At 42.4% G+C, this 19,030-nt stretch overlaps 1 long non-coding RNA gene across 1 annotated transcript in view; it reads right to left on the reverse strand.

Moving 5' to 3' along the window:
• Nucleotides 1-2,232, reverse strand: part of LOC104320811 (uncharacterized) — a 73,836-nt gene extending 71,604 nt beyond the window's left edge. Inside the window, exons 1-2 of the long non-coding RNA XR_011327473.1 lie at nt 1,950-2,232; nt 1,467-1,535 (exon numbers count right to left, since the gene is read on the reverse strand). This is a non-coding gene — a long non-coding RNA (uncharacterized lncRNA). The remainder of the gene's footprint in view (nt 1-1,466; nt 1,536-1,949) is intronic.
• Nucleotides 2,233-19,030: the final 16,798 nt, after the last annotated feature.

Below are 19,030 nucleotides of genomic sequence, written 5' to 3' on the forward strand. Positions count from 1 at the left end.
GCTGAGAGAGGGAATCAACAGAGGAAAGATGCTTTTTGATTAACATACTGATTGGAATTTAGGACATCTGGGCTAATTTCTTTATTTCTTACATACATCCTGCATGACTGCAGATCATGTGTGATCTAATAACTTTTCATTTTTCTGCATAATTAGCTTTTCTAGCAAGAATATGACCTCTTGTACGTTAATATAAGCTTTTCAGGGCAGAGTTTTCCTGTTACTAGATTTATATGGTGAGTGAGCTTTTCTTTAGTGCATAAAAGTACTAATAGCAGGATTGAGAGGAAACATCAAGAAAGAATAAGGAAGTATGGTTTAACTCCATTGCTTTAGGTAGAAACATGCTTCTAAAATTTTATTCCATGTATTACACATGCAATCCAATCTTATTTCAGCTAACACAAAAAAAGGCAGGCAGTCTAGTATACACAACCTCTGTTAAGTAATAGCTATGCACACAAACAAGAACATTGTCCTCATTGTCCTTCTAAAGCAACGTATGCGTTCTTTTGCTGTATTTCCCATCCAAAGAGATAACTCACTTTATGGAACTAGGGCACTAACAAAACCCAATATATTGACTTGTAAGATGCAAGCCCAAACAAATTGCACAACACACAGAGTGGAGTTAAGTAGTGATGACGCACAGACTGTACAACACAAAAAGGGATGGGTCATAACACACAAATACACATGTACACAGGGACTGGAAATTAACTGTCAAACATTTACATATTGATTCTTTCTTTAAATGTTTGGACTTTGGACCTAAGCGCTTTGATGTTTATTAGTTTATTAGTTTTAGCAGTTATAAAATTAACTAATCAGTCTGCAAAGTTAGGATCTGTTATTTTAAGGAGTCTTCATGAGAAGCACAAACAAAAAGCCCAAACTCTGTGGCATTGCACGTAAATAAGCATAGAGACTCATCTGGGTAACAAAACACTACGTTCGTACCAAAGTATGTCAGGAAGCCAAGTTGCCCTTACTTACAGCACGTAACAATTCAGGCCTATTGGGATTCCTCCTGAGTTTGTATTTCTCCGGCAGTGGAGCTGAGTGAATACATTGGAAGGAGAAGAGATCCTGATAGAGAGATAAGCATATGTAAGTTGATTAATGGTGAATGACCAATATATGGTTGATACACTCCAGACTCTCTGGCCTTTTGATGTTGATTGTAAGAACGAAGGCATCTATTTGTGTGTTTAAAATTGCAATAAAAGCGCTAAAGTAGAGTTACTTCTTTCAACACTTCTAAGAGCAGAAGGCTGAAAGGTTCAAAGTAACCAGCTTCTCTTCCAGAGATCCAAGGCTAAGCAAATAAAGTTCCTCAAGTCTCAATAAGCTACTATCAGCAATAAAAAAACCAACCACCATATAACAATAAATACAGCAGCACAGAAACAACCAGGCTGAAGAAACTGGAAAAGCTTATTGAACTGAAGGGAAGAAAGCAATACCTGGTTAATATCAGCTCTGATCCATGACAGAAGCCTTCATCCATTGCTTCTCTTTCCTTGTCCTTTAGCCTATGAAAGGCACACATAACTGGTATTACTGACATACAGAGTGCCCTGGATTCCAGTGATGATATTATAACTGATTCCAAGCTGAGGTATAGACAACTTAAAGACTTGTGTTTAAATGATGGAAGATTCAGATGTGATTATAGTATGACACTATCACCACCAACAGCACTTTCTAAGGGCACTCTCCTGCAAGTATTTCAAAAACTATTATAGACACCATTGCATGAACCAGTGAGGCAGGCATGTGCTATCGCTCCTCTTTATAGTTTACTTCAGTGAGGAAGAAAGAGCATCTCAGAAGTAAGCCTAGAAAAAAACCTACTCAGATCCCCTCAATCCCAAAGCCTCAGCTGTCCTTCCCCAGTAATGTAGAGATCTGAATCTGAGAGCAAAAGGAAAAGTTTTGAGACCTACCCATAATAGGCTGTGCTGAGAGAAGCAGCTGAAGCAGAATGGGAAAGCTGCCCAGGAGATATCAATATAAACACAGCTAGCAAGGGCTTATCTGAGGGAGAGGAAGAGCTGCATAATGCTTGAGACCCTCGAGTCTTCCCGCACATCCACACTGGTTAGGCAGCTCAGCAGACGTGAGCCACTTTTGCAGATACACAAACTCAGTTCAAAACGCTGACGTAGCAAGAGATACGCCACTGCTGCACCACTCATCTGTGTGAGCGTGGGTAGTAACTGCGCCAGATGACCCCACTGCAGCCGGGAAAGAAAAAGAAACAAAAAACACAACGCTCGACTCATCTTTCTTGTGTGGCAGGACTTTGCAAACAGTGCAGGGCCTCAGCATAGTGAGGTTCAAATTTAGGCCTAACCTCACCAGATTTTGGAGACCACTTAACACAGGTGGTTTTATCCTTTTATGTTATTACTTATTTTGAAGGGAAAAAAAATTTTTTCTAGGACTCTTTAAAATTATATCTGTAACTTGTTCTGTCCTGCAGACATTTCTTGTGCAGACTTGCATACTGACCTCTATCCACTGAGGATTTTAAAATTGCCTAATTGCCAAGGGACTTGTGAACAGTGATGAAGAGTCTATAACCCTTAATATTGACTGAAACGTGAAAAGCTAATTCATTATCCAGTTGCAAAATGTGTCAATTCTGCAAACTTCTAGAGGTTTCCTTCTTCCAGGAGCTGGCAGAATTCACTAGATTGGGATGACGGCATACACTTGGTTCCCCATTGCTCCAAGAGTTAATCATTAGACCATTACCAGTAATGCTCAAAATACTGAGAACAGAGAATTTTCTGTCAAAGGTCTGGGAAAAAGACATAATGCAAATTCCAAGCCCCATCATCAGGGAGATGAAAGAAAGCTAGTCCGCTCCCACTGAGATGGCCTCCAAACATACAAAGCAGTTTCTAATCTGCTTGAGAATGCATTTTAAGTTTTGTTTTAATAGGTGCTAAGTACATGCAAACAGAAACACCATAATTAAAATGGTCAATCTGCAAGGAGGAAAGCACATAAAAAGAACATACATACTTAAAAGGGTTAAGTAATCATAATAGTAGTTATTAATTGCATTATAATTATTAATTATAATGTAATAGATCTCTGGCTGTTCTTTTGCAAGGAGTTTAAAATCATTTCCAGGTACTACATTAAGGTATGCAACAGAAAGGCATTCCTGAAACAGCTTTTGAGCAGCAAATCCTACTTCAGCAAAACCATTTCTTCCCACAAAATAGCAAAACTGCAGTGAAGCATTTAACTGTCTCAGTAAGATGCATTATACCTGAACTTTAATGAATCTGGAGAAGAGAAAATATTCTGTAATTAAGATTTTCATTATTTGGGTTTTCATTATGACTAAATTGGAGATTAATTTTCTGTATTTCCATATATGTATAAAGTTATGTTCTATATTAAATAATTGTATACATACACACATATGTACATATATATATATATATAAAACATTTTATTCTCTACAGCTTTTCTGGGACAGAAGTCTTTTTTTCCCACCAGTTCTAGTCTCAAATACTCTCCGAGGCAGACGCTGCAGTTGCTAGTTAGATATGGGTAACTAAGAACCAGAATTAAGAACTTGTCCAAAAGTCATTCAGAGCCAGTGGCAGCATGGAGAGCAAAGCCTGCTTCTGGCTCTCCAGCTTGCTCTGCTTTCAAGGTTGCAGGAACTCGCAATGAAATCTGCTGCGACGTGTCAGAGGTGATGTGTTTATGGCACACTGACCTGGTGCTGTGCAGAGTCACCCGCATGCAAAAGGCAGTTGGGCAAACACCACCGCTTCGTGCCCCCAGGGCTGGAGGGTGCAGGTTTGCGCAGGGGCAGTAGCAGAGGGAGGCTGCCTCTCACAGACAGCACCCTAAAATGGATTTTATACGAAGAATGTAAGCATCAGGCGCGCTGCCTGCCTCTTACACAGATTTTAAATGTCTTTTGAACACTTTTGCACAGAGCGATGTCCTTACAAACGTGGTGTAGGTAGCTGTGTCACTTCTGTGATAGTCTTCTGCACGCTGCAGCCTTTAAGCTCCTGGGAATTAGTGCTGCTTTCCAGAGGCCCACTCTTCCGTAAGGACTCCAGGCAAATTGTAACTGACAGGATGCATGCAATGGTATGTTTCCTAAAAACTTGTGTTTCTACCCTATGCTCCTTATTTGTCTAAATTAAAAACCATCACACCAGAAAGTTGCGCATCTAGTCTTTTTAAATGACTAACCAAAACAGATAATTTTGGAAGGTATGGAAAATAAAAATCACTTCATTAGTAGCATAGGGCTCTGTACATTTTATTTCATTGAATGTGATCATGTTTGAACCCACTGGGAAACTTGCCTCAGGAGCTTAAAGACATGGACAGCTTCTCTGCCTGACGCTGGAGCAGTCCTCAGAACATACAAGGTACACCCAGGAGGAGCTGCATCAAAAGTATTTTCTCCACTTCATGTATTAAAGAAAAAACAGGAAAACAACATTTTTACATATTCATCTGCAACTGCAGCTTTTTGTCTCATGAAGTCATAAAACCACACAACATGCTTACATGACTGCCAAAATTCAAAAACTATAAATAGGTCTATAACCTTTTGGTTCAAATTGGAATATGGGATTCTTTTGAAAAGACAGAAAGGAAAATGGAAAATTTATTACTCAAAAAATAAACAATGTCCCTTCTATACAGGCATTGTAGCACATATGTTCGACAGTAACCAAATATGATGTCAAAAAAAAAACCAAAAAAGAAAATAACCCAGAGAATTATGATTTTGGGGTGAGGATATAAACAGCAGGAACAGATGAGCATTTAAAAATAAAGAGCCTATTATATTCAAATGAAACAAAGAAGGAGGAGACAAAATAAAAGGCTATAAAAATATATCTGTCAGCGAAGCTGTTTTGGGACTGAGCGTTTCCCCTGCGAGATTCTCAGGAAGCACCAGGCACCCTCCAGATTTAAAGCTTTCATCCCTGGGCTCTGAGCTATATTGGTTTCCTGTATAAAAGGAATTGAGACGAGAAGAAAACATTTGACCGACTGCCCCAGGAATCATGCAATGTTTTATACTTTGTGGAGCACTGCCTAACACAACAAAACTGAGTATTGTTACAGAGGACTCAAAGAGTCCAACCAATTATGTCCCTTCATGGGTACGGCTATACTAGCCTTTGATCACCAGTTCTAACTACCAGCAGTAAAGCAAACACAAATCTGCAGACAGCATCAATAAACCTTGCAGTGGGAGGGAACAGAGATACACTGTGCCCAGTTGGCTTTTTTTTCTCCCCCCTCCCCCAAATCCCCATCAAAATTATCTGCTAGATGTCTTCTCTAACTCACAGGCAGATTCAAAGCAAGCAAAGGGGAGTTTTACTCACTTTTTAAAGCCAGTCACATGGCATCAAGCAGAAAATTTAATTTTAAAAAGAGCACACTTCTTCAGCAGAATTCTCTAACCAAGGCAAAATTCAGTCTGCCAATTACTTGGAATTCATCTGTGCTTTTGTTAAACTCTGTTTTTACACACACACATAGGTAATAAGTGTATTCACGATCAAAGAGTTTGTAGAAACACTCTTCTCTTTACTTCACTGCTTGTTTACTGTGTGGACTCTTTCCTGAAGATTTTCCTGCTAAACACAATCTAAACACTTCAGATTTTCTGGCTCTTTGTGCTATTATTTCACTATGATCTCACAGCGCAGGATTTAATCAGTGAAGAGGTCTGGGGTGAGTGTGGGCTGAGTATTGCTCACCCAGCACTGTAACTTGGGCTTTTTGTTCCCACAGTGCAGAAGTCCAACAAAACAGACCTTCCATACCCAAGAGCACGTAGTCTTTTCAAACTCAGAGGGAGAGCTTCAGCGCAAAAACCACAGTGGTTTTCGTCATGCAGGACAGACAGGTTTAAGGCACAGATCTGAACAAAAGATTAGGAAAGGCAGTCTGGTCCAGCAGTTAAGCCACTAGCCTGGGACCTAGAAATCCCGGCTCTGCTAGCACTGCCTGCGACACAGCCTGTGCTGCTGGTGCCAACGTACAAAATCACATTGGCCTCAAGCCCCAGAAATATGCAGGGCCTGAACGTCCTGGAAATCATCTAGCATTAGGCAAAGTACCTTTGAGGGTTTGGGCCTTGTTTACTTTGTGCTGCAATAACTGTCCGTAAAATGAAAGATAGTAATATTTCCCTATGTCACCAAGTACACTGAATACCCACTGTAACAAGGACACCTAGCATACCTGCTAAAGCAAGGTGTTGTACCGCTCCAAAGGGGCATGAAAACAAAAATGAGGTTTCACATCAGCCTCATGCTGCACTTCTAGCCTGAAAGAGGCATGGTCTAAGTAAAAGCACGGGACTGCAACCTCACAGACCTGTGAAGAATTAAATAAATTCCAATTCTGTCACCCTTGTGTCTGTGGTCAGATATTTCTTAATAACTGGTGGATGCTAACTGGGCTTTGTGCCTGCTGTCTGCTTTGTCTGGCACATGATTCAGCTCCTGCCACTGCATAAAGCGCTCAATTTATTTAGCTGTGTCTCCCTAACTGGCAGAGCCAGTCCTCCCTTCCCTTCCAGCTCTGCTGCTTTAAACACCTCGCAGTGCGTTTCGCTTGGGAGAAGCCCTGCTCCCATGGCTGGCTGGCAGGAACCCTGTCTCTCGTGTAAATAAAGGCAAGACAATGTTTTTTTAACCACATTGCCCAGAAAATAAGGATCTATTAAAAATTTTCCATGGTCTCTTCAGGTAAAAATTTACATACTATTATTTAAAGTACTCTGTAACAACCATGCCAATCCAAAATTCAGGGTGGAAGAATATGGAGGAAAGAGAGATAATTCTTACCTGTAACACACTAAAACAGGAACAACATGACTTGGATTCAGTTTCCAACTTGCTATAAACTTCGCATATGTTCTCACCGCATCTTCCCAATACCCCTGTTCCTCTTGCACATGATCCAGATGATATGGCATCTTTTCTCTCATCAGTTGCCTGTCTTATCTATTCAAAATATACTCTGGAGAATAACAAATTTCTTTTGCTGGGACAACCTACAGCCCTTAGCACAAGAAGAACTTAGTGAAAAACATTATGTGTGTGTGTGTGTGTGTGTGTGTGTGTGTGTATACATATATATAAAAAACACAGCCACAGCTTTTTCCCTTTAGTAGCACTACTTACATCTGGATGAAAAAGTAATGCATGCCAAACAGGTAGTAAAAGCCAAAACACATGGGTGATAGCCAAAAAGGCAACTCAAGCTTTATAATTTACAATCTGTTAAACTCACGCCTTTATGTTTTTTAAAAAATTGTCTGCATAAGTTCTAAGCAAACCTCCATGAGAAAAGAACAAACAAAGCACTGAGGGGAGAAAAGTCAAAGAAAAATCAAGCCTAGAATGAAGACTGAATAGAAATTAAAGCCAAGCCCTTATGTAGAAATGGAGTAGGTAATACAGTACCTATAGCAAGCAAAGCTGTGTTTAAATAATTACAGCCCTATAATAAATTGGGAACATAGTAGATGTGTGAGTGAGACACAAGGTGAAATTGCATCTAACCTGGTGATTCATACTTACTAGGAAAATATGGTTGTTACTATACTAGTATGATGCCAGGCTGCATTTTATTCAAACCAATAAAATCTTTTGTGTGGTCTCTTGACCTCGCTAATTATCTAATTTACATTTAAGACAATAATGTTGCTTGGTAATTTAAAAAGGAAGCATTCCCACCCATAGTGGTGTTATCCCTGCATCTCCTCTTGAAGAATGCTGTAAGTGAATGGGAGTTCGCTGCAACCCAATTCGTAATTGTCTTCCTTAATTGGTTGAGCTCGGGAGTGTTTAAGGCTTTACATATCAATTCTATCCGGCATGCTCGGAGGAGGCAAAATCTGGAGTTATCCTGATTTACCCCATTCTGTGGAGGTTAGAGGAAAAGTAAAAGTCTCTCCTAAGCAGCCTCCAGGGTACCAGGATGCAATCCAACAATGCGCAGACACTTCACATCTTTTCGTGGCCTTGCATTTAAAAGACCAAACCCATCTTGATGTTCTGATCATCAAATATCAGTACAGAACTCAAACAAGCAGAGGCTGGGACCACTGTGCAGCATCTTCAGCCAAACCTTACTGTACTAGAGGCAGGAACTGCATAGACTGGGAGAAAAAGCATTACGCCTTGAAAATCACTGCATCTTTCCTATACTAGTAAGCAAAGGGGGTAAAAAATGCTAAGTGATCTGCAGAAGAATCTGCCTCTATCTATCTTCTACTGTGGCATGAATGGAGAACTTAGGCAACTAAACACACAGAGATAGAGCTGAAGTCAGTAGGCTGGTTCTTCAACTTCATATTTTTCTTCCAGTCACTGTAGAGTTGTGTTGAGTTTGTTTTCTGTTTACAATACATTTGTTCCTATTCAAACAGTCTGTGAGAGACCACAAGTGCTTTCTTGCTAAATATAAAACAGGTATAAAAACATCTCAGAATAAGGTAGACCCCCTAAAACATCATGTTTGGTGAGGAGTTACCATACTGACAAGTAGTCCACCAGCTGAGGCCACTTCCATCCAGAGCCTCTGTGTATGCATATAAGCTGAAAGCAGAAGCTGGCTCAGGCCACAGGGTGCATCAGGAATTACCAGTATCACTGGTTTACACACTTCTGTTCAAACAGTCTCCTGTTTCACCACCCATTTTCCCTGGGTGCAAAGCCACCCACCTCTACTCCATGCCACAGTCCAGTGCTGCATCACTTACATCGTTGCAATTTTGCAGAGGGATGTGTATCAATAAAACAGATTGGATCTGCAGATCTGAGTTGATAAGAAAAAAAAAGTTTTGCTGCTGGATATTTTTGTGTGTGGAGATGTTTAACCTGGATCATTTCAGCACAGCCCCACAAGCTGCATCAGCACAACCAGAGCAGTGACAAACTGCAGTGCAGGAGCAGCCGCAAGCAGCAGGGGTGGGAAGCAGGAATGTCTTAGAGTTTGTCTTGTGTCAAATCCAATTTATTTAATATCTGATTACATCCTTAGAGTTACCAAAGAATGGGGGAAGGAAACAATCATTAGTTTTTAAGAAAAGATCTGGTATAAATTATTTTATATTGCTTGTACTTACACAGGAAGCAAGACTTAGACATACTACATTCACTTTCCAGTTCTGTTCTGAATTGAACTAAGGGAACTGTTCCCTAAACGATTCCTAGGAGCCAACTGATCGTAACTGATGGAATCCTCTCGAACTTGCCAATTCCTGAAATGTTTCCCATATTTTCCCCAAATGACACTGTGTTCATCCAGCAGTAAAGGACACCAAGGCACCTGCAGTAGCCAATGCAGTGTGCCCCTCAAGAGATGACACACACTGAGATGGGAACGTGATCCTCAGGAAAAGAGGGCAGCAATAAACTCCTTTAAAGCTTGTAGTTCACTCATTTTGCTTTTAAATGGTACAACAACAAAGGATTGACAATACCGTTTAAAAAGGATACCAGTCCCTGCTGGTCTTCCCCCCTCCACTCCGGGTTGCTGCCCAGTCACGGGGTCTACATATATCTGCTCCCCAACTGCAGTTCACAGCCCAGGGTAATAACCTAAAATAAGTGGTGGCTAAGTTAAAATGCCAGGCCCTAGGGAGTGGTGGCTGAAAAGCTGATACATGCACTCGTTACAGAAACTTCTACTAGAGAGCAACATTTCAGCAAGAAAGAAATGCCCAGTAACAGCTAAATCCAACAAAAACAAACAAACAAAAAACCGCCATATCTGAATCAAGTCACAGAGCTAAACCCGCAGCAACATGTAGAGGAATACTTCCTTCAGTTTCAAGCATATAACTGCAAACGTCCCTCAATTCCCAGAAGTAGTAATAGCAGATCATACCATAGAAACGGTGAGGGCTCAGCCCTTTTACGAAGGACACCATGGAGATCCCACCCCTATAGCTGCAGTTTTCCCCCAGCTAACAGCCCATGTCATAAAAGGCTGGGTCACCTCTCACTTGAAAAATTGTCAACTTTGTAAGGTGACAAAGTTATGAATGCCACAAAGATAAATGAGAAGCAACTGTTCACCTTATCTCAGATACCATAAATAAGGAACATCCAGTGAATTTTTTGGAGAACACTATTAAAACAACATTGGATAAGATGGAAACTCACTGCAATGGATTGTTGCAGAGGCATTCAAGAGAAGACTTTGGCAGTTCAGACAAACTCTTCTAGGATAAGTCCCTTGGTAACTGCTATGATCTGGAGGCATCTTACAGTACAGAAGTCTAGTTTCCCTGCAGCTGCGAGGGTGTACCGCGTAGAGCAGCACTATACACACCGTATTTTCTGCATCCTCTCCAAAGCTACTGCCCCTGCTGGACAGAATACAGGGCAAGAGGCGTGAGAGGGACTTTTTGTCAGGGACAGTATGGCTCTTCTGAATGAAGCACATTTGTATTGTCGTTGGTTGTGTTTGTCTGTCGCAGCTACAGAGACTGCAAACACTGTGCAGTTTTCCTCTGCTGTGTGCACAGAGCTAGGCACAGCGGTGCTACTACCGTGATTGCAGCCTCCTGATATTACTGCAGGACAAATGTGGTAATAATTAGTGACTCAGATAAGGCTCTCAGTTATAAATTCCCCATTCAAATCACTGAGGTTGTATGCAGTATAAACTCTTCCAACACACACCTAGAGCTCTTCCCTTATTCTGGGATATATGGTCCCACTCTCTGCCATGGACCAGCACTAACATGCGACTGCCTGGGGAGCAGGTTCACACAGCTCATCACTTCTTTTTCAGGTTACTTTTTGGCTGGATCAGCTCCCTGAAACAGTGCAGCAGAGTTGCATGAGCATTGGCACTGCTACAAAAGAAAGGGTAATCATGTATGACTGCAGATGGGAGGTAAGGAAAGGATGAGACTTATGCATAACCTGACCTGGAGCATATCCTGAATCTTGACTAAAACAGAAGGCTGTGGCCCTCATGAACCTAAGGGGTTTTCTAAGCCACAGAATTGCATGGTCCCAGCCTCAGTGACTGCCATCCTGAACTTCCCTGCAAAAATTCAGAAAAGGCTCCGTAAGGCTGTGGAGAGATGGGCAGATCAGAGTGCCCCACTGGGTACATACTTGGCAGACTGTGGCAATCCCAGGCATTTATAAAGACAACAGCAACTGCCAGAAATTAACTGCTAGGCACAGGAGTCCCCCTTCCAAACATTAAACAGTGAAGACTATGTTTGGCCCCTAAAAATCAGATGCAGTTGAGCGTTCTCTGACAAACCCGTCATCCCACGTGCTGCTCCTTCACACGAGGGAGTGCGCCTGGGGCCTGGGGACAGGAGCCAGCTGGAAGCACTTGCTGTGCTGTTCAGAGGTTCACATTACATACCAAACTGATCAGCAAGACACCGAGGGAAACCAGTTTCTCTCAGACATTTTCGGCAATTCATATTACTGCCAAGCACACTCCAGGCTCCAAATACAACTCTTTTGTCTGCAAAGCCTTCCCATGGCCTTAGCGCACCAGTCACCCAAAAAGAAAATTGGATATAATTTTACTGATGGGCTTCTCTGCTTGGAGCATCTTTTCATTTTTCAGATATACCTAACTTCATTTGGTTCTCAAAATGCACCTCTTAGCAGAAATAGCTGTCAAGAGCAATGAAAAGCTGTAATACCAGGCTATGATTTACATTTGCCAAAACACTTGGAGCAAAGGCTCCAGCACCGGGAATTCTTCCTTCAGAGCTGGGCCCAAGTAACACCTCAAGACGTTAGAAAAATCTGCCCAAAATGTTGCCAAAGCAGCCCCATGATCAGAACAAGAGGAAATAACTAAGTCTCTTGCAACAAGAGGCTCATCTCCTTGCTCCAGGTAGTCCGTCTGAGCGGTTTCCATTAACGTACAGCAGAAAGCGCAAGGTTCAGCAGGCACGCTCTGGAGATGGGGAACTAACCAAGGTCAACAGCAAAGGGCTGGGATGGCTTTCTCCAGGGCACCTCTTGAACTATCCACCCATTAAACCTTAAACTAGCTTTCTATTTAAACTGATTTACATTTGTTTTATTTGCTAATGAACCTACCCAAAGGGGTTTGTTAACCCTGGGAGGATTCCCCAGCTGTCTCAGGCCCTTTTCTGAGTGCAGGGACACTCTGATGGCCCAGGGTTTGGCCATCACTTGTATTTCAACAGCTATCAATCACACCATTTCATATCACAGAAACTATTCCACATAGTTAAAATATTCCCCCTCAAACTACTCAAGTTTAATCTCTCTCATGGAAAAAAAAAATCAAAGAAAAAAAAAATCAAAGAAACACTGGCGTGTTTCTTCAAATCAAAACATTGTGAGATCAGACACTGGCACAAGTTCAGACCTAACATTTGTGGGGCGGGATCAAAGCAGAGCCCCAGACCTAAAACGCAAGGAATGAACAGGTCTGGATCTCCATGCAATGTTTTTTCAAAACCAGTGTCTTTCCTACCGTGTACGTTTCTTAAAAGTAATGGGTTAGGCATTTCCCAATGTAACAGGAGGGTACAGGAGCACAGCACTCCCAGGAATCGCACCCAAGCAGAACAGAGACCGCCAAGGTGTGGGGCAACCACGAATGCACAGAAGGAAAAAGTGTAAAGAACCATTGAAGGCTGAGAGCAGAGCTGGAGGCAAAACTGTTTGTACAAATATTGCAGTGCCTCAGAGTGGGTGCCGGAAGCCTCGGGCAAGTGGCTGTTGTGTTGGCCAGTAAGGAACACCCTGTTTTATTACTTAAAATGATGATTTGAAGAGACCTCGCACTCCTATGCCCGAGGACTGTCTGAAAGTCGCCCTTCTCCCCCTGCCACCTCATGTGTGTAACACCAGTACAGGGCTATGAAATGTGGCACAGGGACACCTCTTACGGAGACCTGCCCAGGCATTTTTAATCACAGTGTTGTCTGAAGCTGCTCAGAGCAGATTACACATGCAGATGTAAAAATGCCTTGGGTAAAATCCGAGCCCTGTCACATTAATGGCACCCATGTTTAAAGGCTTGCTGAAGCTTTGCACAAAAAGAGGACCGTGCATGCAGTTTTGGCTGTACACAGAGAAATCGGGAAATTATTTCAGCATATGGCCCCTAGATTCCTGGTCCCTGGCCTAAACCATGGGCAAATAATACCCAGCAAAACATCAGGGGACTGAGACACTCAGATCTACAAGCTGGCCTGCACCTCCACCAGAACAGTTGTAGGACTTTGGGAAAGGTTAACAACTGAGACCCTGTTGACACTCAGTTGTCAGCTTCCCACTATCACCTTTACCATCATTTGAACCCTGTCCTGCTGCTGAAGACGTGTGGAAATGTCAGACTGAGGGCCTTGCACTAAAGTCAAACTCACATACCTGTGATGTTGAGCACTGAGAGTTACAGCCCACCAGGATGGAGCAACCTGCCACCCTCTCACAGGTTTGGGGACTCTCACCCCAACAGGACCTGTGGGAGTCCCTGGTGCTCAGGATCAGGTTCTCTGGAGGCAAAAGAATCAAAGACAATATTGAACCGTCACTCCATCGTGGTCCTGCTCCCTTCAAGAATTTATTTCTTCTATCAGGAAAAGTGAAGAAAGTTCTTCTAATCTCTGTGGACTGTGGGGAAAAAAATATCTGGTTTTCTTCTTTTTCTTGTACTTCAGTCAGTCACAATTTGCTTTCCTCCTGTAGAAATCCAAGAGTGAGACCCTAGACAGTGTCATAGAAAGCACGCAGGCCCAGGGGAAGGTGACTCTAAAGTGCTCCCTATTTAGTTTGCCCAAGCTCAAACAAAACAGAAAACGGAAAGAAACATGTAGAGCAGAAAAGGACAACAGATCATTTCAGCATCTGCAAAGAGGTGTAAGGAAACACTGAAGGTTCCCCATCGAGACTGTCACTCTAAGTCTTCTCTAACAATGCTGAAGAAAAACTTCAGGATACTTGGAAAAGAATATCACAGCATATATCATGCATTTTATAGCAAACCTTGGTTAAACTGATCTGCCAGACTCAACAGTCCCATTGGGGTCTATGTTCAGATTTTGTGGATCCTTCCAGTTCAACACAGATTTACCCAATGTCCGGCTTCAAGACACACCAATCTTTTAGATAGGCATAAATGTGGAGACTAGGTGGCCTATACCTGAGTAACTCACCTAGGCCAGTCATCAATCCCTTCGCAAAGATGCAAACATACCATATGTTTGCAGCACGTTTGCCTTTACCCTGTAATGTCTGCAATCAAGGATGACCACAGAAAGCATGCCAGCCATTTCCATCCAGCTGCTAAACCTGAACCATTTTGCTTATAGAAAATCTGCCAGTTATAAAAACTTAATTCCAGGTGGTTAGCGGCAGGTTGGGGGAGCTCAACAGAATGTTAGTACTGCTGTCCACACAAAACCATCATGTTTTAGCCAAGAACATTTTAAAAAAATTCTGGATGACATATGAGGAACACCTACAACTTTCTGTGCAAGATCCACTGAATGTATTGCTCCAGCTGATCTGAATTACATCTTGCATTTGCAGATTTATTTCAAAGGGAATTTATAACCAGAAGAAGAAAAACCTGAAACAAGACTCTTCATTTCCAGAGAGTCCTCCTCCTATGAATAAAGGCCATTGCTTCTTTTGAGGAAAGAAGAAATCACAATGCTAATACCAATGCCATGCGGAAGATAACAGCCAGCTCAGGTCAGAGCAGACCTCTTGCTAAGACTTGACAAACTTTTCAAATGTGACTAAACTGTGGCAAAGCCCAAGTTTTCTTAAAGCCACAGCAGTATCTGAGGTGACACGTAAATCCTGAAGTTGCTACAAATGACTGTATCAAGGACAACTGTATGGTATCTGGCTCTTCCCAACGTCTCTACCCTAAATGCTCCAGTTATACCAATAAATGTTACAACTAAGTTGAAAGAGTATTGAAGATGGGCTAGTTTATTAAAATGCATGTTTATTTTTTGACATTTAGGGGCTATCCCTTGAAGTGTGACCAACACAAAAATGCCTGGTTCAGTCCTTCTCTGATACACCCTGGGCTGAGAGACCTTTGTGTGATGTTCTGTTTCAGCAGGAAACACCCTGCTAGCTGTTTGCAGGGTGACGCTGCAACATGTGATGTCCTCAACTGCCATTTCACAGTCTTAGATGGCAAGTTAGTACCAACAGGCCCGGTTTATCCAGGTAGAGCTAACCCCAGCCCACAGACTGTCCCATCATAGTCATGCTGCACTGTACCAGAGCCTTTCCAAGGAAAGGTGGAGAGTCCTGCACCTCTCGGCGCAGCCAACCCAGGGCTGAAACACTTGCACCTCTTCTGCCAAAGACCACACAGAGTTGCAAATGAAGCACAGAGGTGTTGGAAAGCATGTCGATAACACCCGGTGCAAGTTGGGAAGAAGTGAAGGGGGTGTCCCACAGTCACACACACATCTGAACTTCCACAATTCACTTTCTACAGAATTTTACTACTTGGAAAATGGTTTGAGCTTACATTGTGAGCAAAGAAAACCTTCCAAGTAAAGCAATATGTTCATTCTCTGTTAACTTTAGCTATATGTTTTGAACAAAAGAGGGCAACAAGAGAAAAGCATACAAGGTGGGGATGAAATGATAAGAGAAAAAGACATAAGGGCAAAAAGCTTAAGGGCAAAATCTCTAACCTTCTTTCTTTATTAAAGGAAAGGAAAAACTTTCTTCTACTCATACTACTTACTACTGATATTCATTAGAGACCTGATTGTTCAGACTCACTGAAGCTGTGAACATACTATGAAATGCAAACTTTCTCCTTCATGCTTTCAATAAATTAGAACATAATTCTCTGCTCAAATTCTTCAGTCACCTTGTGAGGCAAAGGTCTCAGCCCTGACCTCCAGCACAACACAACTAAAAGGAACTTGGCTAACTAATATGAAACAGAGCTTCCAAATTGCTTGTCACATGAGCCTTAATAAAGCCATGATAAATGCTTTTCAGAACCAAAATAAATGAGAACCTTGGAGTACCCTGAAAGCCCAGTCTAAGGAAATTAATCTACAATTAACACTTTTTCATCATATTCTACAGGCAGTGTTTCTTCTTTGGGAGGATGGTGCTTTCATGGTGGTTATTGGGAGATTGGGAGTAAATCTTCCTTCATCTTGATTACTTATTTCCGTGTCCGTCCCCCCCCCCAGTCCCCCGCCATAAGTTCCGATACAACCTTCACCTTTACAGCGCCAGAGTGACTTACAGCAGTGCACTCAAAAGTGTGGCCAACATCTATCATGTGCGCTTTACTCTCCTTCTGAATGAATTTGGCAGTCCTGCGTGTGCACTGTAATCTCTTGTTTTAGCACCCATACCGCTGACTGTTTATGATAATGACAGACGATGGCAGTTCCTGTTTCACAGTCCCGTATTAAGACCCTCCTGGGGAAGTTACATATCAGAGTTGAGTCACTCTCACAGTTCATCATTGCCAAAAGTAGCACATCCCGTGCTCCAGCCCTGCTCTTTCTTCTCTCCATCCCAGTCATGCTAATGCACCATTTCTCTTGCATCAAACTAATGTTCATCAAAGCCTTCACTGAGCTGATTCAGTTCATTAACCCAGGAGCAAACAATCCACTTTTTTGTCATGTTAGTTTTCTTCCAGGGCAGTGGTTCGAATCCGTTTCACTCAGGCCCTGACGAGCTCTAGACTTGTTGCCGGCCGGGAGAGTACGCAGCCAGGAGCAGGGAAGAGGAGCAATAAGATGAGGACAGGGCACCAGATGTCCCCACTACAAAAAGAGACATGATCAGCTGTAACATGTTGCTTTACCTTCAGCAATCTGACCCTGACTGAAGAAGGTTTCTTTGCAGCCAAGGAGTGAAACCGCAGGCTGCAGCAATCCTCCTCGAGCTCTCAGCAGCCTGCCACAAACCCTCACTCCAGGCCAGTAAGGACCCTGACAATCAACAGGGAGACTCTGGGCCCTTGCTAATACCCTGTGGAAAGCCAGGGCAAAAAGTGAGTTTGAGGCATTCATACCAGCTGCCGTTAGTGCAGAAATGCACACTTTCCCAATGGCTAACAGTTTTAAGACAGTTTGTATTGACTAGGCTTTTAATCACCTGCAGCGAACTTGAAAAAACCCACAACTGGGTCTGCACAGAGCAAGTGACAAAAGAGATACTGGAAAGGCACAAAGTTTGCCGTATTCTTAATCCTAAAGGCCCTTCTCTTTCTATGCTTACTGCAGACCACCCTCCCCTCCTTGATTACTCCTGCTCCTTGCCAGCTTTTTACACACCTTCGCTTGCCTCCTCATGCACGGAGACGCTCCCTAAATACCTCTACAGCCTGTTCCTTTTATAAAGCCACTAAGAGCATTCCTCTACCATACATGTCTACAAGAAATCAACTACTAATTAATAGCCAGGAAGCAAAAAGCTAACACTTGTATGTTTGTATTTGCACATGAATATATATCAAATGTATATATACTTAAATATGTACAGTATATTTAATATCACTGTTTCCCCTCTTCCCCCATTCGTCATATGCCAGAGCATCTATCTAAATTGCACTGGTGCTTAATTCCTGTGACTTGTTGGGAAATCTCATTTTAAGGTGCAATGCTTTAACACACTGGAGGTTCATCTAATTCCATCCACTTTATTCACACAAGAAATAACACACATCACTGAACCTGACTCTGTGTGAGCTGACACTCCCAACAATGAAAGCGATTTGTTACTTTTCCTCTAACAATAGCTAGGAGGGAAAGGTGCCTTCTCCACAGCTGTTTCTTGAAAACCTACCGGTACACTACAATGACTGACAGACCTTTCAATAGAGTAGGTTGGATGCTTATTCATCATTAATTGATCCAAGCCCTTGATAACCTGATAAAAGGATGCAGTTGACTGCTTTATAAAATAGTCAGGATTTCAAAGACTGTGGAAAACAGTGGATATCATAGTATTTACCCCATTTTCTCAAAAGCAGAGTTAACCTGCATAACTCATTTGTTCAGTGATACTCATCTGCATAGTAGCCTTACACGTGCAATCTGACCTCCATTACATGTAAGGTTTCCATTTAATTTTTTACTTCTCTTCCTACTGTGTTTTGCATCCCAAATGCATTGCTTGTAACTTCCCGGCCAAAGTAAATGGGTTCAATTCATATAGCAGTTAAAGTTTGTGCAAGCGGCTCCCTTGCAACCATTCTCTGCCACCACCATGGCATCTGTGATACCATCAGGACCGGGTAGAGTTACCATCTATAACAGAAACTTTTGGAAAAGCCATTCTTGCCACCTTTCAGCTCCACAATGAATTGAAGCACTGCTGCTGTGTGGGGAAAACCCCTGCAGCTCTGAAAATTGTAGAGAAGGAAAGCAGACAGGTCCCTTTAGGTGATAAAAGAGGTTATGGTTTCCTTCCAAAAAGAGTTGCTGTATCCTTTGATATTCTATCTACTTTACCATTTTCCCCAGTTTTGCAGAATAGCAGCTGTGATAACACAGAGCCCATCTTCTGCACGGCCTGTCACTGCGCGGAGGGAGATCGGCAAGGATGGAGAAAGCACTTGTTGGGAGCCTTCAGCTCGCCTCAGCCAGGAGGCAAAAGATGAGTCACCACCTGACCCGGGAGTCAGGGGTCACCCCTCCAGGGAGTCACCCCATGTTGTTCGGTCCACTCGCAGCTAATCCCCAGTGAGTGGCTCTCGCTAAAAGATTTCTTTATCCCCTTGGCTGAAAAAAAAATAACAACAGAGTTAACAAGTCCAGTAAAAATCCATGACTCAGGCAAATCCTTAAGGATCAAGTGGGGAAGGGGAAGGAACATAAACTAATCCGAGAGTCTTTTGCCAAAGCCTTTTAAAAAAACAAAAACTTCACTAGGGTCTCCTCGTTAGTGGCGATTACAGGGGAGGCGTTTCTTTCTTTCTTAACTAAGAATCTCTTCTCAACAACACAAACAAGGGTGCCCAT

This window comes from Haliaeetus albicilla, chromosome 13 (genome assembly GCF_947461875.1).
Source record: "Haliaeetus albicilla chromosome 13, bHalAlb1.1, whole genome shotgun sequence".
Taxonomy (NCBI): domain Eukaryota; kingdom Metazoa; phylum Chordata; class Aves; order Accipitriformes; family Accipitridae; genus Haliaeetus; species Haliaeetus albicilla.